This window comes from Eucyclogobius newberryi, unplaced genomic scaffold (genome assembly GCF_026437365.1).
Source record: "Eucyclogobius newberryi isolate DKJ021-1_F unplaced genomic scaffold, fEucNew1.0.hap1 SCAF_11, whole genome shotgun sequence".
NCBI lineage: Eukaryota > Metazoa > Chordata > Actinopteri > Gobiiformes > Gobiidae > Eucyclogobius > Eucyclogobius newberryi.
The window spans coordinates 14,075,803-14,100,740 of NW_027315735.1; the positions used below are offsets into that span (position 1 = coordinate 14,075,803).

Sequence of the window (24,938 nt, forward strand, 5' to 3'; positions counted from 1 at the left end):
TACAGAAATATTCATGTCTGAGCGCAATAATAAAGTGTGTGTGCTGTGTGTGTGCTGTGTGTGTGCTGTGTGTGTGCTGTGTATCTGCTTGTGGTTGTGTATAAAACCAATGAAAAGTACATAGATAGTAAAAATTAAACATAGTTTTCATAGCATTAATATGTTGTTTCTACAGGACAATCACCAGCAGCTTCAGGTCCACAACAGAGGACTGGACGTCCACAACAGAGGACTGGACTGGACGTCCACAACAGAGGACTGGACTGGACTGGACGTCCACAACAGAGGACTGGACTGGACGTCCACAACACAGAGGACTGGACGTCCACAACACAGAGGACTGGACGTCCACAACACAGAGGACTGGATGTCCACAACACAGAAGTGTTTTTGATATAGGGATTTTCATATTTATAGCAAAGACCACATGCTCACTCAAGATTGAGCCCAAATGTCATCTTGTTTACACAGAATGAGATAAAGTTAAATGAATAAAATAGTGAGAAGCTTCTCAGCTCTTAAGTTCTCTGTTCTCTTTACTTCTGCACCTACTTGTGCGTTGTAACACTGAAATGTCCCCACTGTGCGGACTAATAAAGGATTATCTCATCTTGTCCTTGTTTGTTTTTGTTTATGATCTTGAATTGTGGTAAATTAAATAAGTACATCTTTAAATAGCCACTGAATTTCCCACAGACTCCCCAGTATTATATATATGAACAAGATGCATGTAACAGAACACACATTTATAATATAAAATAATTTATTTTGTGGAAAAATAGAACAGTAAATATATATATATATATATATATATATATATATATATATATATATATATATATATAATCGTCTGCCATTGTTGTGGTGCCGGTTCTTCTCAGGTGAAATGTGTACGTACATCACCGGAGCGTCATCTCTGATTGGCTGGTGTCCCGCCGCGCCGCAGAAAAGCTCAAAATTCTGAACTTATTTGCGGCGAACCGTTTTGATGCATTGATGCTTATACGCCCGTCAAAGCGTCTCGAGCGGAAAACGCAAAAGCGCGCCCGCCTCGCCGCGCACCTCGGCGAATCGCGCCGCAAATAAGCGGAAGCCGCGCCGCAAAAACGCAGGAGGTGCTCGACGCGCGTTTACATAGACTTTGAATGTAAACTGGACGCTTTTGCCGCACCGGTCTGAACGGGCCATTATGGCTACAGTTGGTAGCCATAACGCTCCAAACGACAAGTGAGAACGACATGACAAAGTACGAACGACAAAGGACAACTGAGAACGACAAAGTACGAACGACAAGTGACAACGATACGACAAGTGAAGACGATGACTGACGAAAAACGACAAGTGACAACGATGAATGACAATGTCCTAAAATGTACACCGTACTGATGGGAAACTAGTCCCATTGCTATGACTTTTAACCAATTTGAGATTAGTCCAATGAGGCATGAGGACATTTCTCATGATGTGCGGGATCTGCAGACTTTTTCCACTAACGACCTGACTAGATACTGTTTCAAACCATAGTTCTTCCTGTATGCGGAAACCACTCTACTCTTCGGCAGGAGACCTTGTGTTCTGATGAACTCATGTATAATTCTCTTTAAAACCCAAATTGAGTTTCTGTGCTATTGAGGAGAAGGTGGTAAATCAAAGGTATAATTGATTTTCCTTCCTCTGTGTCCTCTTTTTCGAACGTAAAATGTCTCAGACAGCATTTTTAAAGACAGGTCTTTTAAAATGTTTTGTTATATCCCCTACATCTTAAAGCCTCGTACAGACCGCTGCGGCCGAATCGCGCCCGACGCAGAAATTGAGCGCGTGTACATTTGAAAGGTTTACGCACCGGACGCGCGTTCGAGCTGTCTGCGCACATGCGCAGTGGAGGTGTTGTCGCATGAGCAGTGGAGTTGTTGTCGGTGTGGCCTTTCATTGTGTAAAATGGCGGATATCGAGAGTGTGTTGTTTTTTGCATTTTTGGTTTTCAAAACCCTCACACGGAGGCACTGGGCACGGCGGCGACGTGCCTGGGTACACCAGATACTGCAGAGGTGATCTGAGTTTGGCGAATACTACCATTTTCTTCAAGAGCTGCGTCTCGACGAACAGTGCTTTCAGCTCTATTTTTGTCTGTCCCGGCCCCAGTTTGACGACCTGTTGTCCCGCATTGGTGCGAAGATAACATACCAGGACACCAACTACAGACGCTCGATTCCAGCTGCTGAGCGCCTGTCCATCTGTCTTCGGTCAGTAATTCATTAGATGTAATAATAACAAAGTGTATTGTTAAACATATATAGGTAATAAAAGTAATCAGTGTAAATAGTCCTGTAATAGTTATTAAAAAGTCTTGTTCTTGATGCATGTTCTTGATAGATTTGATAAAAGTACAAGTAAACTGTATTTAGGCTATGTAGTTATTTGTATGTTTGTTTTTTGATCCAGATATCTTGCCACTGGAGACTCCTACAGGACAATTGCCAGCAGCTTCAGGGTTGGTGTGTCCAGTCGCCTCCATTGTCCCCGATGTAGCAGCTGCCATCTGGGACTGTCTTGTGGGCGAATTTATGGCTGTGCCCACACAGAGGACTGGAGGTGCATTGCAGCAGAGTTCAAGGAGCGGTGGAACTACCCTCTCTGCTGTGGAGCTATTGACGGGAAACATGTCCGGCTGAAGGCCCCTCCCAACTCAGGATCCAGCTTCTTCAACTACAAGGAGGATCACTCGCTGGTTCTCCTTGCTGTGGTCGATGCTCTGTATCGGTTCCGGGTTATCGATGTGGGGGGATACGGGAGGACGAGTGATGGGGGGGACCTTGGCCAACTCCGCATTTGGTCAGGCCCTGCATGAAGGCACTCTCCAGCTGCCCGGAGCTGAAGCCTACAGCCCCATGTTTTTGTAGCGGATGAAGCCTTCCCGCTGCAAAGACATCTCATGAGACCCTTCCCTGGACGTGGGCGCCTCCCCATTGAAGAGCGGGTCTTCAACTACCACCTCTCTCGGGCACGGCTGGTGGTTGAAGACGCCTTTGGGATCTGGACCTCACAGTGGAGGATGTTTCTGCGGCGCCTGGAAGTCCACTCTGAAGTTGTAGCAAAGTGTGTGAAGGCGACTTGTCTCCTCCACAACTTCATGCGAGCCACAGCGCCGGAGCATGTGCCTGGAGCGTGGGGAGCTGGAGCACAGGAGGAGCCACTTCCAGGTGTGGGACCGATCGGGGCAAACAACGCATCCCAAGAGGCCCTGAGGGTGAGGGATGTGTTTAAGGCCCATTTTAATGAAGAGGGAGCAGTGCCATGGCAGCCAACAGAATAGTCATGTCCGCCACAGGACTGACCCACAACGGCTCTTTTAAGAGCCACCCACTACACAATAAAGAGCCTAACGGACATTTAAATAATCAAACCGTCCTTTTAGGTAAATTTATCTACAGTCTGTTGTACAGTTGTACTATTGTTTTGTAGTTCAATAAATAAACAGTGATTAGCTTCTCAGTTCTTGTCCTTGGTTGTTTTTGTGTATGATCTTAGATTTTGGGACATCTTTAAATAGACATTGATATTTCCAACGGTCAACAAATGCCATACCTTCAGACCGAGTTTTAGAACTTCATATAAACGTATATATTTAAAAAGAACGTCCAGACAGGATTATGATGGGAGCAATATGAAATACGGAAAAGGTGCAAACACTACACATGTTTTGAAATATGAAATGTAAGTTTATTATACAAATAAACTATATACTAAAAGCCTTTCCTCTCGCGCAGAAGATGCCAGCTAATTGACATGCTCCAATGTCTCCAGATTTAAAACAAAAGAACTACAATTGTAGCACATTTTGTAAATTCTCATTTTCAATAGCTCCTTTTGCTCAGGAGGACACTTCTCCATGAGAGGAAGTAGACCCATGAAGAAGCTTTCATCTGGAGATGGTACACGAGAAGGAGTTTGAGTTTGAGGAGGTCTACTCAGAAGCGCCGTCAGCAAATCCTTCTCGTAGCTGTTGTCTGGCTCCCTGGACCACTTTCTCCTCCTGCCTAAAAAAAAAAAAAACCACACATTGCCATTTAGGTGACACAGGTTAAAAAAGCATATTTTCTCCAACCAAATGCTTTCACACACCTGTCCAGACAGTGGTGCTGAAGCAGTCCCTCAGAGCCTCCTCGCTCTCAGCAGACCACCTCCTCACCACACGGGGCACCACAGGCTGCCTGTGCACGATACGTAGGCCGCAGATGTACAAGGTTGTGGTCCAAGCTGCCCAGGGGAGGGAGGGGGGCGGAGGAATAAGCCTACTTGGTCTTGGCAAAGAACAAGTCCAGTGTTTTATTGTCTCTGGTGGGGCAGGTAACTGGGTATATGTTGGCAGAACTAGTTTGGTCGTCTTATTCTGCAAAGACCTAATGTTTCCCGTAACTATGACGGAGATTACCGGTCTGTAGCATCCATGCTTTTCCCGGAGTTTGCATCCCGCTCGCCGACTCCTCAGTGTTTTCCGTCGCATATCAGCCGGGATAGCATGCAACTTTGAATCAAAGCGGGTCCAGCGCGTGTCTGCGAGCCCTGTCCGTAAAAGTACAAAAATATTTACAAAAATACAATAAAAAAGCACAGAAAGTATGAAAGAGAGAGAGAGAGGGCGTTGCAACAGGCAGCCGGCAGACGCCAGCGCCGGAAGTCACGAGGAAACACTTTAACATCTATTGCATGTAGTTATAAGCTGTCAACTTAAAACTTTGAACACACTTTTGGATTTCCCCCCCAAAAAACATACATAATTTCCTAAAAAAAAAAATCTATAATAGAACTTTATAATACCTTTTACATAAACAATTTAAATTAGGACAAAATACCTTTACTGGACATTCCTCCCTGTGGATGGCGTCCCACAATGTGGCGCCATGCACACATATTCAGTTGCTATCAGAAATGTTTGGCCCACCTTGGCCACTGCCATCATGCGCACAATATTTGGATGGGAAAGGTGTGTATCAAAAAAGATAAAAACAAAAGAAATACATGAGGTATAGCAATATGTACATCCAATTCAAGACATTTTAATGCCACTGGACAATTTTAGCTTTAGACACAGGGGGACTATGTTGATTTTATTATTTGGGGTCTGCAACCTGCTTGACTTAATATAATCATTATTTAAAGACATAATATGGCTTTCTAATACAAATACAATTGAGTATAATTTTTTCTATATCTAGAGCTTATCTAGAACTGCGCAATTTACAGCTTGACGTTTTTACAAACTTTTAGTCAAAGGGATTTTCAGACTTGATTTACATTGCGTGCCTTTGACAGATTTTTAAAAACTGCACGCACAAAAAGATTGATCAATTCCATTCTACAAATGAGCAGGTGTATACAGTGAGGAAAATAAGTGCGAATTTTAAATTATGGAGCGGGCTTAGATTTTCTTCATAGGTGTGCACTGTGTTTCCCGCAGCCCTATTTAGCGTGGCTGGCCAATACGCCCTTTTCCTGAATCAATCAAAAGCCGCATCACAGACCGCGGTAAAGTGGCCCGTCTTTTAAAAGGTGACGATAATGTGGCCCGCACGAGAAAGCTGTTGCGCATTTTGCTTGTTAATTACAGTAATCGTAAAAACAACGGCAGTGGTGTTTGAGTTTAAGGACTAAACAAAACATTGAGACTGAAATCAAAGTTTGAAAAATAAAGTTCATATTCATGTTAAGTGTAATTCTTTGTTAAACAGTGTCCAAATGTGCCTATTACATATACTGTATGGACGTTTTTTTTAAATCATTGATGTCATATTTTTACTCCTAGGGTAAACGATGCATCAGTACTGCAATAATAAAATCAAAATATAGCCGCAAGCGGCAATGATCGGCCCTCGCCACGCCGCAAGAGGAGTCCTTGTCCTTTTATTACGCCTACTGCTGAATCTGTGACGCTGTCACATCTTCTCCCCTTTGTTTTACCATCAAAAAGCAATTTTATTTTGAATTCTTGGCAAAATGTGCTTTGCCGCACAGACACCGTGACTCTTTGAATAAAAATGTGTCTAACTTTTACCCCTGAAGATGAGTCTCACCAAATTTCAGGTTAATAGGGCTAACGCGTAAACATGTTCTGGCAATTTCCCCATTGGAATAACATGAAAGGTTGCGGTCATCGTTACGGCAACGCCATAACAATTATGACATGGGTCTCATTGACTTTTTTGATGGGGATGCCAAAATTGAGTTGTGTGTCAAATTTCATATAATTTCGCAAAACTAAACATTTAACCTCCATATAAAATCTGTAGGGGGCGCTGTGGCGCCAAATTAATTTATTTCACTTCAAGTAGGTTTAGGGCAAAGAGTTTAACAACTGATTCTAATTTGACGCAATTCAGACTTTATTTGCGCAAACGGCAGAAATTTTAAATATGGGAGATTTCTGAAATTCTAGCTACAGTTTGCGGCTTCGCCGCACAGAGACCGTGAGAGGTATCAATGTAATTTGGATAACTTTTGATGTCCCACTCCTCAGTAGCAGTTTCACCAAATTTCAGCTTTTTAGGGCCAACGCCCTGGGAGGAGTTTGTAAAAGTAAGACGTTTGGAAAAACTCCCAAGTCATAATTAGCCATTTTTGAACCAATATGGCCAACATTTGGTTGGGCGGACGGCGTTGCCGTGATAATATTTTTTACTTCTCTTGTCACCATCTACCTCTGCGCCAAATTTCATGATTCTACGATAAGATTTTTTTTTGGGTCATTTTCTATCTTAATGCATTTTTGGTACATTTGGGGGCCCTGACGCGCCAATTTTTTAAATTTTAGAAAAGGGAGATAGCCAGAATGTAGAGAGGCACGATTTTTAGAGGTGTGCAAATTTTTGTGACTTTTCGTCAATGTTCACTGGGTGAAAAATAGGGCGGAAGAAGAAGAAGAAGAAGAAGAAGAAGAAGAGTGCTCGTTTAGTGCGCACTTTTGCACGGGCTTCGCCCGTTTACAACGGTAATGTTCCATTTTCCTACTACTAATTAGTATGCACGGGGCGTGCATGAGTGAAGGAGTGCGTTAGTGAGTGTTTGGAAGTGGGCGAGCGCTTTGTGCGCACTTTCGCAGCCGTGCTTCGCACGGCCTTACGAGATTAATAGGCCTCTCGCCAGCTTGTGGCGCTCGGGCCTAATAAGGAGGAAAACAGATTTTCTCGTGCAGGCCACATTACCATCGACTCCTTAAAGGCGGACTACTTTAACGCGGTCGACACTGCCCTAATTAATCTACAGAATTTAAATAATACAATAAAAACACCATGATGGACCCCACGGTAACATTTATTTGTCCATATGAAACATAATTTGTGTTATTTATGGAATGTGATTTAATATTGAAATTAATCTTCAATTACTTTATCTTTTGTAGGGCCCCTAAAATCACAGCACTTATTAATAATGACTGTCTATCTACTACAACCTTTATTTTACCCAGCAGAAGCCTACTACATGTTTTATGATTAAATATGATGAATTATGGATATCACTCTTCAATAACTTTATTATTATTGGATGTAGCATCACCAAATTAACGGCACTTATCAATAATTGAAATATAAATACCTTTTATTGACTTGTTGCATTACCCACCACAAATCTAGCTTGTAAATAAATATGTTGTTGATAAAGTATTCTTTACTTGTTTGTGTGCCTCTTAAGAAGTAGCTATGTGCCCTTTCTGTAGGGAGGTTTGCCCTGTTTTTTAAATCTCACTAAACCCTTCTGAAATCCTGGGGGAAACACTTGGTGCATTTCCACTGTGTACCATGGAGTATAATTGCAAACCCGAATCTAAAAAAATGCGGGCACTAAAAGATTAAAGTCATAACATTGACATTAAAGTCATAATTACATCAGATTACATTCGAAGCCAGAAAAAAAGTTCTAAATTTACAAGGATATTCATAACATTTGGTCTGTTAGCTGTAGTTTTATGTGAAAACATTTGAAGTAACAAAAACAATATTAAAGCCGCAAGCGGCATCCAACGGCCCTCGCGGGCCGCCGGCCTTCCGACTCTGCGCTTTCGACTTGATAAAGATGGCGCCCTTATTGTGTGTTGAATAAAAAAAGAACTTGACAGACGGCGACACATTGGACATGGCCAATCCAGTGCAAATGAACACAAGTGTCAGTCAAATTTGCTGCGCCGCCGCACAGAGACCGTAGCACTTGGAATAAAAATATGGATAACTTTTGATGCCGCGCTTGTGTAGATGATTTTTCCCAAAGTAAAGCTTGATCGGGCTATTGCCCACGGAGGAGTTTGTTAAAGTGTGAAGCGTAAATGTGAACATTTCAAGGATTTGGCATTTTTCCCATTTGTGACAGTATATTTGCAGCTCCACGGCACAGAGACCGTACCACTTAAAATCAAAATATGGATAACTTTTGATGCCCCGTTTGTGTAGATGATTTTCCCCAAATATGAGCTTGATCGGGCAATCGGCCTAGGAGGAGTTCGTTAAAGTGTGAAGCGTAAAAATGTGGTCATTTTTGAGATTTCGCTGTTTTCCCATTTCTGACATATATTTGCGGGTCCGCCACACAGAGACCGTAGCACTTAGAATCAAAATATGGGTAAGTTTTGATGCCTCGCTTGTGTAGATGATATTCTCCAAATATGAACTTGATCGGGCTATCGCCCTAGGAGGAGTTTGTTAAAGTGTGAAGCGTAAAAATGTGGTGATTTGAGCGATTCTACGATTTTCCCATAAGGATAACGTGGGATGTTTCGGTCAACGCTACGGTTACGCCGTACAAAATATGACTTTGGCTCTCATACTTTTATGATCAGGATGGCAAATTAGAATTTTGTTCAAAATATCATGTCATTTGGAAAAGCTCTATTGTTTATAGGCCACTCTGAAGGCCAAATAGTCAGAATTCTGGGAAACGTTTGCGGCTCCGTCGCACAGAGACCGTAAAAGTTATCCTTAAAATTTGGATAACTTTAGATGCCCCACATGTCTAGAGGACGTACACCGATTTTGAGGTTGGTGGGCAAAACGCACTAGGAGGACTTCGTTAAAGTGTAAAACATAAAAATGTGGTAATTTGAGAGATTTTGTGGTTTTCCCATAGGGATAACATGGGAGGTTTCTGTCATCGCTACGACTACGCCGTAAAAAATTAGGCATTTTTGTGATTGGCTTTTGTGATTGGGACGGCAAAATAGAATTTTGGGTAAAGTTTAGACAATTTTGGTAAAACCAATTTTTTTACCTTCAATGTTAATTTAAAGGTCACTCTGTAGGGGGCGCTATCGCGGCCATTTCAATTTTGTCAGCCTAAACTGGTCCAAACTAGAAAGTTTAACAACTGATTCAAATTTGGTCCTAATCGGACTGGTTTTGATCAAATGGGAGCAATTTTTAGATCTGCAATATTCCAAAATAAGTTGTCCAACTTTGCGGCTGCGCCGCACACAGACCGTAAAAGGTATCTCAAAAAATTGGATAACTTTAGATGCCCCACTTGTCCAGAGGACGTACGCCGATTTTGAAGTCGGTGGGCAAAACGCCCTAGGAGGAGTTCGTCAAAGTTTGACGTAAACAAAATGGCTAACTCGGCTTGTTTTCATTTTCAAAGGAAGATGGCGGCCATAGGGTAAGTCTGGGGGCATGGCCACAATAATTTTTTATTTTTGTCCTCACGAGAGGAATGCGTGTCCCGAATTTCGTAGCTTTACGCCAAAGTTGACCTTGGGGCGTCTCCCATAGGCGCAATGTATTTTGACTTTTGTCGGTGGCGCTGTCGCGCCATTTTTTAACGAAAATGGCCCAGAAAAATCAAATTTTTCGCCGATTCTGAATTTTGGGCAAAGTTTGAGTTTTTGAGCATGTTCAGGGGGTCAAATTAGAGCTCAAAAAGCAGAAGAACAAGAAAAATTAAAATAATAATATTTTTAGCAAAAACAATATAGCCGTTTCCACTATAACAACAAATTATACATCGTTTGAAAGCTCTAAGCCTTCCCCATGCCGCCATGGGGTGGAATCATCATTACGAGCGCTTACGCGCTCGTCACTCCCCATTCCGTCGGGATGCCCCGCCCACTCCCCATAGACTTCCATTGATTTGAGCAGATACAAGCATGGCCCATGCCTGCGGCATGGATTCTCGCGTACAGGACGATGCCAGGAGGGTTTTTGGAGGAATGCAGCGCTTCGCTATTTCTGTCATAGCAGGAGTAAGTATGCTTGATCCATGCCTTCGGCATGGGCTAGTTCACTGTACTTGCCAGGGGCGACGGGGCAGCAAACATGCGGGCTGCGCTCGCATGTTTGGTCAGACAGTTGCAACGCAGCCTTCGGCAGCGTTGCGGGAGCAATAGGCCCTCCGCCCTGCTGGGGCTCGGGCCTAATTACGAGAGAGGCCTTTATACCATGCCGTACACACTGAAATTGAACCTAAGATGAACATTTCAAACCCCTCCATATTTTCCACGTGGGAGAACTTGCAAAATCACAGGGTTTTCAAGTACTTTTTTTACTCACTGTACATCATGTCTGAGATCAATACAGTAACTAAACAGTGAAATCCCACAGTGAAATCCAAATTCAGTCAAATCGGCATTGATACTGTATATTGGTACTACAGGCAGACCTTCACCTCATGGAGAAAATCTTTCTCACGCACCCACAGACCGATCTCGATTACTTTGATCGCTGTTGGGGTGCTGTACAGGGAACCTCTGTAAAGCTTGCCAAAGGTCCCTTCCCCTAAAAAAATCGTCTTTTTCAGGGATCCACAAAGGGCACCTTTGGCTCTGTTCATATGTAAATATAGTGCCACATGAAAAAAAAAACATTTAAAACTTCTCACATTATATACTTCAAGTTATGCAATTTGTTGTTAGATATCAAAATCTTTGTTACATTATTACCCCTTTTTACCTGATTCGTTCCCGTGCCTCTTTTCAGTAACTTTTTTAATCTTGTCCTGTAACATTGCGATAAAAACAAGCATTTTTGTCACAGTGCCTTTCCACACAGTGTTCTCGCTGGGCTGAGGGGTTTGTGCATGGCGGGTCACAGCCGCAGCAAACCCCCGCCATGCTCAAACCCCTCAGCGAGAACACCGATTCATCCGTATTTATTTAACTATTTATCTATATTATACAGACGACATCACAGCTTTCTGATTTTGATCAGAATCAGAAAAAAAGGTTTATTGCCATAGCAAATTATCTTAATTCACAAACATACGATTTTGCTTTGGTCTATAAAAAAATGTCTATTTACTCTTAAATCAAATAAATGATCTCACCTGATTTTCATCCTGAATGGATGCAAGGCCTATCAAAATAAAATGGGATACATAAATACACACACGCACACATTATCAATTTTTTAAATTTCACTGTGGGTAATACTTTTTCTAATGTACCTGCTGGTGTTGACGGCTTTGACATGATCGAAATGGAAATGTCCTGTAAAGATTACATATGTTAAGTTATAGAGACTGTGTGTGTCCCTCGTGTCCCTCGTACAAATAATGCCAAAAAGTCACATCTCCGAAAAAATATTTCAGGCGTCAGACCAAATAACTTAAGGAAAATAACAATCACAAATGACACAAATAAACAAATGAATAAACACGTAAAATGTGGACTGCTAAACATTAGAGCAATTTCCTCCAAATCGCTGTTAGTTAATGAATTAATTAGTGACTATAACATAGATCTTCTAGCTCTAACTGAAACGTGGCTTCAACAAGACGACTATGTCAGACTAAATGAGTCCACCCCACCCACCCATGTTAACTTTCAGACCGCCAGGAGCACAGAGGTGGTGGTGTGGCAGTGATCTCCCACTCAAGCCTACTCATGAGCCCTAAAATTAACAATGCATTTCACTCATTTGAAAGCCTCATGCTGTCAATCACATGTCCAAGTATGAAAAACCAAAAAGGAGTTTTGTTCATAGTTATCTACCGACCTCCTGGTCCCTATTCAGAGTTTTTAACAGAGTTTTCTGACTTTATATCAAACTTAGTGTTAGCCTGGGATAAAATAGTTATAGCTGGAGACTTTAATATCCACGTGAACATGAGTGATGACGCTCTCAGTAATGCCTTCAGCGCCTTGTTAGACAGCATTGGTTTCACTCAGAATGTAAATAAAGCGACTCACACTCACAAGAACACTCTGGATCTTGTCCTAACGTGTGGAATAGAGATTAGTGACCTCATTGTCCTCCCTCAAAACCCTATATTGTCAGATAATTTCCTAATTACCTTTCAGTTTATTCTTAAAGATCATCCTGTCCCACAAAATAGTCATAATGAAAAGGACAAAATCTGAAAAATCTATCTCAAAATTCAAAGAAATAATAGAGCCAATACTCTGACATGTCATGTGATCCTGCTGAGAACAGTTTTAGTCCCAGTATAAGTGATCAATTTGTCGACTTGACCATGAATTCTCTGAAGTCTGCTCTTGACGTTGTAGCGCCGTTAAAACAGAAGGTCATTAGGCCAAAGCGCGCCTCCCCATGGTACAACCAAGAACTGCGTTCACATAAACAAAGAGTTAGAAAGTTAGAGGGATTATTTCGTCGCTCTCACACAGAAGAATCCCTAAAAGCATGGAAAAGCTGCTACTGTCCTATAAGCAGGCTCTGCGTAAGGCCCAAACCAGATATTATTCAAATCTAATAGAAGTCAACAAAAGTAACACTAAATTCCTTTTCAGCACTGTAGCTAGGCTAACAAACTGTCACAGCGCAGTAGAGCCCTCAATCCCAGCTACACTCAGCTCTGATGATTTCCTCCTATTTTTTAACAATAAAATAAAAACAATCAGAGATAAATTAGATGAAATTACCCCGCTATTAGCCCTGAACTAGCCCAAGCTGTAAATCTAACGTCCCATATAAATCCACCTGTAAACTTAGAAAGGTTCACAGCTGTTGATCAAGCAGAGATAACTTCAGCCATTATGTCCTCTAAAAGCTCAACTTGTGTCCTAGACCCCATTCCAAGCAGACTCCTCAGACTTTCTCCCCCTAATTATAGACTCTATTCTTAATATAATAAATACTTCACTAGAAAGTGGCTATGTTCCACAGTCCTTCAAACATGCAGTCATTAAACCTCTTTTGAAAAAGCCTAACCTAGATCCTGACCTATTGGTAAACTACAGACCTATTTCAAATCTTCCCTTCGTCTCTAAAATCCTTGAAAAAGTTGTAGTAAAACAGCTTTGTCGCCACCTACAGGACAATAACTTATTTGAAGTTTTCCAGTCAGGGTTCAGAGCCCACCACAGCACTGAAACTGCACTAGTTAAAGTCACAAATGATTTGTTATTAGCCGCTGACGATGGACTGGTCTCAATCCTGGTTCTGTTGGACCTCAGCGCAGCGTTTGACACCATCGACCACAACATTCTACTGCAGAGGCTAGAATGTGATGTAGGTGTTGGAGGAACAGCCCTCAGCTGGTTTAAATCCTATTTATCTGATAGGTACCAATTTGTTAATGTAAACCAGAGCTCCTCACCATGCTCTAAAGTAATTTATGGTGTGCCACAGGGTTTGGTACTCGGTCCAATTCTGTTTACTCTTTATATGCTGCCATTAGGCAACATTATCAGAAAGCATGGCATTAACTTCCACTGCTATGCAGATGACACTCAGCTGTATTTATCAATGAAACCTGATCAGAGCGATCAAGTAGACAGACTTAGTGCTTGTGTGAAGGAGATAAAAACCTGGATGACACTAAACTACCTGCTTCTTAACCCTGAAAAAAACGAGGTCATTGTGCTGGTCCTAAACATCTACGAGACGCTCTATCTGAGCAGATAGTCACACTGGACAATGTTAGTGTAGCCTCTAGTTCTACTGTAAGAAATCTTGGAGTCTTATTTGACCAGGAGCTCTCATTTAAAGCTCATATAAATCAAGCTTGTAAAACAGCCTATTTCCATTTGCGCAACATAGCCAAAATCAGAAGAATCCTGCCTAAAAGCGATGCTGAAAAACTTGCCATGCATTTGTAACGACTAGATTAGACTACTGTAACTCCCTGCTCACAGCGTGTCCTAAAAGCTCCATAAAAAGCTTTCAACTGGTTCAAAATGCAGCAGCAAGATTACTAACTGGAACAAAAAGAAGAGAGCACATTACGCCAGTGCTGAAGTCTCTTCACTGGCTCCTGTCGAGTTTAGAATCAAATTTAAAATTCTACTCTTGAACTACAAAGCCATAAATGACATGACCCCATCCTACCTCAAAGATGCTATAGAACCATATCATCCAAACAGAGCTCTTCGCTCTCAGAATGCTGGCCTTCTGGTGGTGCCAAGAGTCTCTAAAAGTACTGTAGGAGGTAGAGCCTTCTGGTGGTCCCAAGAGTCTCTAAAAGTACTGTAGGAGGTAGAGCGTTTAGCTCCCAAGCTCCTGTGTTATGGAATCAGCTCCCGACCCATGTTAAATATGCTGACACAGTCTCTTCATTTAAGTCCAGGCTTAAAACGTTCCTCTTCGAAATCGCTTATGGTCAGACTAGTTAGGAACAGAAACATCAAATCAAAATCAAATCAAATAAAAATCAATTTATTTTTGTAAGGCCCAAAATCACAACAACAGTTGCCTCTGAGGGCCACAGGGAGAAATGAATCAACAATGTCTGTGGTGGCGATGAAGTCAGACAATGTCTGTGGTGGCGATGGAGTCAGACAATGTCTGTGGTGGCGAGGGACGATGTCCCAGGGTCCTCTGTCCTTAGACTCTCCTTCTCGGCCAGGAAAAACTACAAAAAAAACCTCTTTGGGAAAAAAGCGTAGAAACCTGGAGGAGTTCCAGTGAAGGAGAGATCCGACTCTCACAGACGGACGGACGGACACGAGGAGACTGGAGCTGGACCCACTCTTCAGGCAGATGAGGGACCGACTGAGGCGAACTGGACCCACTCTTCAGGCAGATGAGGGACCGTCTGAGTCGAGCTGGACCCACTCTTCAGGCAGATGAGCGACCGTCGGAGTCGAGCTGGACCCACTCTTCAGGCAGATGAGCGACCGTCGGAGTCGAGCTGGACCCACTCTTCAGGCAGATGAGGGACCGTCTGAGTCGAGCTGGACCCACTCTTCAGGCAGATGAGGGACCGTCGGAGGCGAGCTGGACCCACTCTTCAGGCAGATGAGGGACCGTCGGGGGCGAGCTGGACCCACTCCTCAGGCAGATGAGGGACCGTCCACACAGGGCAGGGACCACTTCACCAGGGGAGGGGCATCTGGGTCCACAGGTCCTCAGGAGTGAGAGAAAGAAAAGAAGGCGGTGAACAGTTTGCAAGTGGAATCAAAAAATAAATATTGTTTGATAGCATAAGTAGTCAGAAGAAGAAGAGGATAGTGCTCAAGCTGTCATACTTCCCCCAGCATAGTTACTCCTAGGGCAGCGTAGCTAAAGCTGTGGGTTTATGTTTCTGTTCCTAACTAGTCTGACCATAAGCGATTTCGAAGAGGAACGTTTTAAGCCTGGACTTAAATGAAGAGACTGTGTCAGCATATTTAACATGGGTCGGGAGCTGATTCCATAACACAGGGGCTTGGTAGCTAAACACTCTACCTCCTACAGTACTTTTAGAGACTCTTGGCACCACCAGAAGGCCGGCATTCTGAGAGCGAAGAGCTCTGTTTGGATGATATGGTTCTATAGCATCTTTGAGGTAGGATGGGGCCATGTCATTTATGGCTTTGTAGGTCAAGAGTAGAATTTTGAATTTGATTCTAGACTCGACGGGGAGCCAGTGAAGAGACTTCAGCACTGGCGTAATGTGCTCTCTTCTTTTTGTTCCTGTTAGTAATCTTGCTGCTGCATTTTGAACCAGTTGAAAGCTTTTTATGGAGCTTTTAGGACACGCTGCAAGCAGGGAGTTACAGTAGTCTAATCTAGTCGTTACAAATGCATGGATAAGTTTTTCGGCATCACTTTTAGGCAGAATTCTTCTGATTTTGGCTATGTTGCGCAAATGGAAATAGGCTGTTTTACAAGCTTGATTTATATGAGCTTTAAATGAGAGCTCCTGGTCAAATAAGACTCCAAGGTTTCTTACAGTAGAACTGGAGGCTACACTGACATTGTCCAGTGTGACTATCTGCTCAGATAGAGAGTCTCGTAGATGCTTAGGGCCAAGCACAATGACCTCGGTTTTTTCAGGCTGTGGGTTCAACATAAACCCACAGCTTTAGCTACGCTGCCCTAGGAGTAACTATGCTGGGGGAAGTATGACAGCTTGAGCACTATCCTCTTCTTCTGACTACTTATGCTATCAAACAATATTTATTTTTTAATTCCACTTACAAACTGTTCACCGCCTTCTTTTTCTTTCTCTCACTCCTGAGGACCTGTGGACCCAGATGCCCCTCTCCTGGTGAAGTGGTCCCTGCCCTGTGTGGACGGTCCCTCATCTGCCTGAAGAGTGGGTCCAGTTCGCCTTCGTCGGTCCCTCATCTGCCTGAAGAGTGGGTCCAGCTCGACTCAGTCGGTCCCTCATCTGCCTGAAGAGTGGGTGAAGAGTGGGTCCAGCTCGACTCAGACGGTCCCTCATCTGCCTGAAGAGTGGGTCCAGCTCGACTCCGACGGTCCCTCATCTGCCTGAAGAGTGGGTCCAGATCGACTCCGACGGTCCCTCATCTGCCTGAAGAGTGGGTCCAGTTCGCCTCAGTCGGTCCCTCATCTGCCTGAAGAGTGGGTCCAGTTCGCCTCAGTCGGTCCCTCATCTGCCTGAAGAGTGGGTCCAGCTCCAGTCTCCCTCGTGTCCGTCTGTCCGTCTGTGAGAGTCGGATCTCTCCTTCACTGGAACTCCTCCAGGTTTCTACGCTTTTTTCCCAAAGAGGTTTTTTTTGTAGTTTTTCCTGGCCGAGAAGGAGAGTCTAAGGACAGAGGACCCTGGGACATCGTCCCTCGCCACCACAGACATTGTCTGACTCCCTCGCCACCACAGACATTGTCTGACTTCATCGCCACCACAGACATTGTTGATTCATTTCTCCCTGTGGCCCTCAGAGGCAACTGTTGTTGTGATTTTGGGCCTTACAAAAATAAATTTATTTGATTTGATATATACATTTTTGACATATCATCAATTAATTTAATTTCCCAGGACAATATACCATCGAACACCTATAGTTTGGACTGAATGTCCTCAGGAAGGGACAAGAAGTCGCCGTAAAAGAATGAAATGCCATTCCAGGAATCCAGAAAAGGCTTCCACAGACGCATTTCTGACCTGAACGCAGTGCTGAGGGCCACTTTGTCAGAAGAGAGGTGGCTGAAGCGGCTTTGGCGAGACAAGAAGGGCCTGCCCTGCGGGGCCGAGCGTTTTCTCTTTAGACAAAGGAACGCCAGGATCGGAGAAGACGTTAATGAGAGTATATAGCCCTGAGCGGGGGGCAATGACTCGGGGGTCACGACCAAGAAGTCATCGAGGAGATGCAGCACATACGGAAGTTTGAAATTGTTAACTAGAATCCAGCACAAGGCCTCTGACAAAGAGTCGAAAATCTTAGGGCTGCGGCGACAGCCGAAGGTGAGTCGCACTGCGAATTAGTACGCTCCTTGGGGAGAGAGGAATCCGGTTTGGAAATGCCGAGTCCGAATCGGATGGGTTTATGGCTAGTTCCGGATCTATGCTGATTCCGCTCTGGGTCTACGCTGCGACTTGACGCACACTCAGTCAAGAGTGCAGAGAAAAACAATGATGCTTGAATGGACAGGTAGAAATAGGTTGCTGGGGAAAGGGGCGTTAGTTAGGAGGCGTGGCTAGCTGAGAGTGAAGGGGTTGCTTTCTTGGTGGACTATCCACAGTATCCTCTGAAATATAACAACAGTGTTCATTAGATTAAGAAGACGGATATGGTGATGATTTTATTGTGAACACAGACGTTAATGCCTCTGTTGGAGGGCAGCATATCTACCCTCAATTTTAGATTTTAATTTATACTGTCAAATACATCTAAATACTAAAATCTTTAACAGAGAAAAAACGCACCAGCCTTTTGATGTCGAATTATTTAATGCTTTTTGCATTTGCAGCCTCATAAAAACCTATTTGTGACAAAACTGACACTTTAGATTATGTGTCCCAATTGTGTCAGCTCATTGTGCAAGCTATATGGTTAAAAATTGCCAGTGTTATATTTTACAATTTAATTACACTTCTAAAAATCAATGTCATCATTGGGCTTTCTCAAATGCAAAAACGTGTAAAACTTAACACTCTCACTTGGTATATGGATTTTTTAATAAAATATATTGAACAGGCGGACAGAATATAAATATAATTTCAATTTCAAAAGATTTGTTCTTCCGGGTTTCCCCAAAACGCACCACGGGAGGAGAGTGAGGAGACGCAGTGCGCAGGTGAGTGGAACTGTAGATTTAGCGTCTTTTTCATTGATAGAACATACGCTTCTAAGTGTGCACCCTTAATCACGTTAAAACGCGCTGGAGAAAATGCGGTAAACGGGTTTAAAAAGTGTATTTGCGATATAAGGGATTTGGCGCGGCGAGCAGCAGACAGGGAAACGGGCGCGCGCGTCTTCACATGGTCTCCCCGGGACCGCGCACTGGACGGACCAGCTCCGTCACAACAATGCTGTCCAAAATAAATGACTCCCGCAGGATTTTGGCGAAATTTTTTTTCACGCGGTCTTATCTTTTGACTTAATACAGCTTTTTATATATAATTTAATGCTATTTTGCGTTGTCGGTGGAACTTTATTTTAAAAAAATTGAAAATAATTTATGTTATATTGTAGAATAACTAATCAAAGTAGGGCGGATCCGTAAACCTAGTAATAAAATAGCCGCGGCCTGAGCTGATGAAAGTGGCGTTACTGTGGCATGCCAAATTATTTCTGTTACTATTTATTGGTGACTGATGTAACATACATCCACTGCAAAACCAACCATAGTTCAGCCTAATCTGACATTCAGACATTTCACAAATATTCTTACCCGTTGATTTTTCATGTGCAACCATGAAATCTTTTTTCCAAGGTTGCGGCATGTCACCAACTGTGGCAAATTCTGTTTCAAAGTCAAGCTTTGGCCACCTTGATCAGTCCTGGTGGCATAAGGTGAAGGTGCCACCTTGCTGAGGATGTCGACATTATTTTCCTCTCCTCTGAAGATGAGGGTTGTGGTCGCATTTCGTCCATCACCTTACGGACAAACTTCCCCGGCATCTTTTTGGTTCGGACCTTCCACTCCATTGGGATCAGTTTGATCTAAAGTTTGATCATGTTCATAGGTCATATCATTAACATTTCACTGTGTTTTGCTCTATGCAAATGCTCCATTTACTACCTTGAAGGGCTTTGCCGTTGGCTTTCCCAATGGATACTGCTTTCGCTTTGTTTTTTTGAAAACCCCCAAAGCCTTTTGGAAGGCCATTTGTGGAGCTGAAATTGAGTTGTTTGTGCAAAGTCAAAACTTGAAAATGGAATGTGAAGTCACCAAATTTTGAGATTTACTTTTGACCGCATTGCAGCCAATTTTTGTCAACACTGCATCGACAGACATGCGGTGTGCTGAGCACGAGGTGTCTGTGGTGCAGTTTTAAGTATTGCATTATATTGTGGCAAAAAGCATCATTACACAATTAGTTATAGCTGCGCACATTGTCTGAATGTTGGTGGTTCAAATTAATTTACATGGGCCTATGACCATTGTATATTAGAACACATGGTTGGTTAGAAAATACATACAGTGTGTTGTACTGATCTCCTTCGATGTACTTGGTTGAGCTGCGTCTGCAAAGCATAAAAAGATCAAATCAAATCAATTTATTTTTGTAAGGCCCAAAATCACAACAACAGTTGCCTCTGAGGGCCACAGGGAGAAATGCGACAAGATAGAGAAAGATAATAACAGATACATTTACGAGACTTTAGTGCCTCAATCACACAGCCATTTGGACAGTCTGGTAGCTACTTTCCCATAACTATGGATCCTATGACTGGGACTAGTGATAACAAAACCTAAAGACGAAACCATGCTATTGTCATGTGACAGAGCTGCCCAGTCAACCAACGGCCGTGCGCTACCGTAAATATGTTGCTTAGAGCCCAAGTAGGGTTACTATTACTGCATAAATGTTGAACCGACCTAGAAATGCATGCATGTCATTAAACATGCACAATTACCTTTCCACTTGCCCATTCGATCCATATTTAAAAATGTCTCCAATTATGTGAGACACCAGGTGTGCACTTCTCGTCTTGCCGACAGCCTACTCGTCGCTCATGTCCAATTCCGCATACGTAGCTCTTTTTTGCAAATGTTTTTTGGTTGGATTATGTAATACACATGAGAGGGGCATGAAATTAAAAAAAGCGGGCCCATTTTAACTGCTGATCAGTTGGTGCTTTGTTGCAGAGTGGGCAACACCTGTTGAGCAGGAGGGAAAAAATGCTGGAGTTTGTGAAACCTTCCAGTATTTTTTTCTTTCTTCTGGGAAACTAAGGGATAAAATAAACCACCAAAACTGCATTTTATTCATGGCCATTGTGTTTTTGTTGTGGGCCCGCAACATGCCATTCATTCAAATATTACTGTACTTGTCGCTTGGTTATGTAATTGACAGTATGAACTTGATGAAATTAATACGTTTTGAAAGATAAGTGGTAAAATAATGTTTGAAAAGAACATCGCATTTTGAACGGGTAGCGAGTGAATTAATATATTTAATGATCACTTTCATATAAAATGTTTCTAGTGCTTTACATGTACTTTTACAGCCTGCTCTGTTAGAATATAGCAGCTTCTGTCCATGCAGCTGTTTTCTTCCTATTTTTTAAGGACGGCAGGTTTAACTCTTACATTACCAAGACGTAACATTGTGGACTGATATCTGTGGTTTTGGACTGAAACAGATATCACACAATTACATGAATATTGGCTGATACCAATACTGGGCAGTTATATTTATGAGCCCCTAAAAATATTTTGCACAAGGCATTGTCAGAACTATCATAACCTAAAATGTATGTTTACTTTATTACCTTACATTGTCCAAAGTGTCCTAACTTTATCCGTCAAACTTTTGTAGATGACATTATCTTACAACTATTTAACTTGGGATTTAAGCAGAGAGAGATCTGCTGTATGTTGACTTCATGTGGACATAAAATCAGGTGCAAATATTTGAAGTAATAAAACTAATACAACAAGTACTCCTGCTAAAACAAAATATAAAATGCACTATTGTCGTTTGCATCTAGTGAAAGACATCTACGAAGACGTTTAAGAAACCTTGGACTCAAAAGCCGAAGTGGTCACAAACCTCTGGCACAAATAAGAAATGCAGTGCAAGTAAGTAGTGTACATTGTATAACGTTGTAAAACAAGAAATATTTGTTTTAATTTTCCAGCATGAACTGAAAATGTGGTCCCCTCAACAAGGGATAAGAGCCATGCTTAAAGTAATAAGGGATGCGACCTTGCTACAGGTAATTTTATTGTGTGTTCTGTATTTTTGTGCTTGATAAATGCATATATTGTGGAAGTTTTCTAACTGGTTATTTCAATGTTGTATTTACTTTTGGAATGACATAGCACAAGTGATGCGGGACTTAGATTCTGTAGGTGTCAATCGATATCCTGGACAGAATTTAATTAAGACTGAACTACATAAGCAAAGGCCCAAATGACACCTGGCACATTGACGGTATCTAGAATATAAGTGTGAATAACTACTACTTAATATCTGCTGATGTACTTGTATTTCACCCTGGAGAGACGCAGAGACGACAAAGAAAGGACTGTTTAGCAAGCTTTATTACGTGGGTTATTTGGCGCTCAGACCCCGGCGGAAGACATTGCGATCATGGGCACTCCATGATCTATTTGTATTAGATGTCTCCCCCCAGGGCCTGGAGACTGGTGGTGGTAGATATGGTGAGAGGGTAGAGAGGATGATTAGGATGAGAGGGATGCAGAGGAGGAGGAGGGGAGGTGGTGGGTCGCAGTACGGTCTGAAGCGGCCGAGCCATCTGAGGTGAGGGTTAATATGGGACCGGCTGTGCGCTGATTGGGAGCGGAGGTGCGACGTGCGACGGGGAGGAGTGACTTGGTGCGTTGATTGAAGATGGGGAGAAGGTGCGAGGGGCGATGTCCTGGGAATCCACTGTCCTTAGGACTCTCCTTTTCAGCCAGGAAAAACTACAAAAATCTCCATGGGAAAAAGTAGAAACCTGGACGAGTTCCGTGGTGAAGGAGAGATCTGAACTCTCAAAGACGGACAGGCCGGACTGGGTGCGTTGGTTGAGCTGGGGAGCAGGTGGCCTTGATGTAGACGGTGGAGTTAGGTCTTCCAGGCTGAATTTACGCAGGCTTCATTTGTGACTTTCAGATTGATCTCTCAAATTATATTTTCAGTTGTGTAAAATTAACAGAAATATTAATAATTAAAGCCGCAAGCGGCAATGATCGGCCCTCGCCACGCCGCCACGCCGCAAGAGGAGGGGGCGCTAACGCGCCCCAATGGTCCTTTTATTACGCCTACTGCTGAATCTGTGACGCTGTCACATCTTCTCCCCTTTATTTTACCATCAAAAAGCAATTTTATTTTGAATTCTTGGCAAAATGTGCGGCTTTGCCGCACAGAGACCGTGACTTTTTGAATAAAAATGTGGATACCTTTTGATGGTCCACCCCTGAAGATGAGTCTCACCAAATTTCACGTTGATAGGGCTAACGCCCTGGGAGGAGTTGGTGAAAGTATAAAGTGTAAACATGTTCTGGCGATTTCCCCTTTGGAATAACATGGGAGGTTTCGGTCATCGTTACGGCAAAGCCATAACAATTATGACATGAGTCTCATTGACTTTTTTGATCGGGATGCCAACATTGAATTTTACAGAGATGGCGCTAACGCGCCCTCATTTTCTAAGAACTAAGACGGCGACACATTGTACAAGGCCAATGCTGTGTGTAACCAGTGCAAATTAACTCAATTGTCGGTCAAATTTGCAGCTTCGCCACACAGAGACCGTAACACTAAGAATGAAAATATGGATACATTTTGATGCCCCGCTTGTGTAGATGATACTTTCCCAAAGTTAAGCTTGATCGAGCTATCGCCCACGGAGAAGTTTGTTTAAGTGTGAAGCGTAAATGTGAACATTTCAGAGATTTTCCGTTTTTCCCATTCCCATTTGACATTATATTTATGGCACAGTGACAAAACCAATATGTACAAAGCTGATGGTCCCTTTGCACTCGAGTCCTGAACTCAAGAGCTTGGCAGACTTTGTAAAATGTCCCCATGCTTGGAGTGTACTCTAACAGTCTCTTTACTAAATGACTGATAAATTATTTGACAATTTTGGGGTAGAGTGACCCTCCACTCTGCACAAATGACATGTTTCACGTTAAGAAAATATAAATATGAAAAGAACAACATGAATAAAGTGAAATAGCTGCAGGATTCATAACTGGGTCTACTGTATTCTAACCCATTGCTCAACCTGTTTAGCCAAACTTGCCATTTTTTTCGTACCGGCCGCGGCAAACTGTGATTGGCTGTAGTGGCGCAGCGTGCGCGTAACGTGTTGTAAACGTAAACCACGTGACCGGATGTCGCATTCACGGACGTAGGGATTTGTCGTTTTTTACTGTTCAAGTAATATTGCATGGGTTTCACGCAGAAAAAATACATTTCTATCTTAAAAACGCGGGTGCATGCGCACCCCCCCTGGATCCACCACTGTTACTTATATTCCAAGAAGGGAGACAAACTCCATATAATTTACACAGCAGCAATGATTTGACAATAAATATTACTTACAAACATTTATTTTGCCAAATTATTCTTTACACTGTCAGTTTTGTGTTAGGTCTCAGCAGTACTTCCTGTAATTTGAAGGAAATATATATTAATTTTTCATTATATATACAGTTGTGCACAATAACACTTGATCTGTTACAGTAGAAAGATGGCGGCCAAGATAGTGGCCAACAAGAGGACAGCATTTCCAAAATGGCGGCTGCATGTTCACTTTTCATGAGAACTCCATGTTTTCAATTATTTTCTGGCTTTTCTTAACACATTATGTCTCTGTGCTCTGATTGGTCCAACCAAATGCATCTTTCAAACTGATTGGTCTAAATGTTCAAACGATGACTCTGCCCTCTTTTGAAGCGCGCGTCTGCTCCTCCTGTCTCACTCGCTCCTGTTTCTGGCTGGACTGAGTTTCATTTCTTCACAGAATTATTCCATATTTGGACTTTTGGATCAACTTTCATCGGATAGTTAGCATCTATTTGTCCAATAAGCTCATATTTTCGATACTTTCCTTCCTCGAAGAAAAGTGTCTCACCGTGCGGTCTTCTACTCGAAGGTAAGTTTTTTTAATACAAAGCTGAGTTAATTTTGTGCTTAAATGTTGAATTTGCCAGTGTATGTGTTCAAACAAGCCCAGATTTAGTCCCTGTTTTAGTCCCGATTCAAGTTTTCAAGTCGAAGTCCAAGATCCTGGTTTAGACCTGATTCAGTTTTGGCAGTGTGTGTGCGTGCGTGTCTCAAACTAAGGCCGCAGTTATTTTATTACTTGGTTTACAGATTTTTGAATTAAATGTATTGCACAGGCGGACAGAATATAAATATAATTATAATTTAAAATTTCAAAAGATGTTTTCTTCTGGGTTTGCCTAAAACGCACCCTGGGAGGAGAGGAAGGGGGGAGTAGAGGAGGAGAGGGGGAGAGGAAGGGGGGAGGAGAGGAGGAGGGGGGGGACGCGGCGCGCAGGAGCGCGTAACAGTAGATTTAGCGTGTTTTAGACAGACAGAACTGAAGCTTAAGTGTGTGCCCTCCTCCACCCCCCCAGTCACAGCAAAACGCGCTGAAAAAAATGTGGTAAACAGGTTTAAAATGTGTATTTGCGATATAAAGGCGG

The 24,938-nt window shown here is 42.7% G+C and overlaps 1 pseudogene; it reads left to right on the plus strand.

The window, feature by feature from the left end:
• Positions 1-1,189: 1,189 nt before the first annotated feature.
• On the plus strand, positions 1,190-3,313 carry LOC140348555 (uncharacterized; annotated as a pseudogene).
• Positions 3,314-24,938: the final 21,625 nt, after the last annotated feature.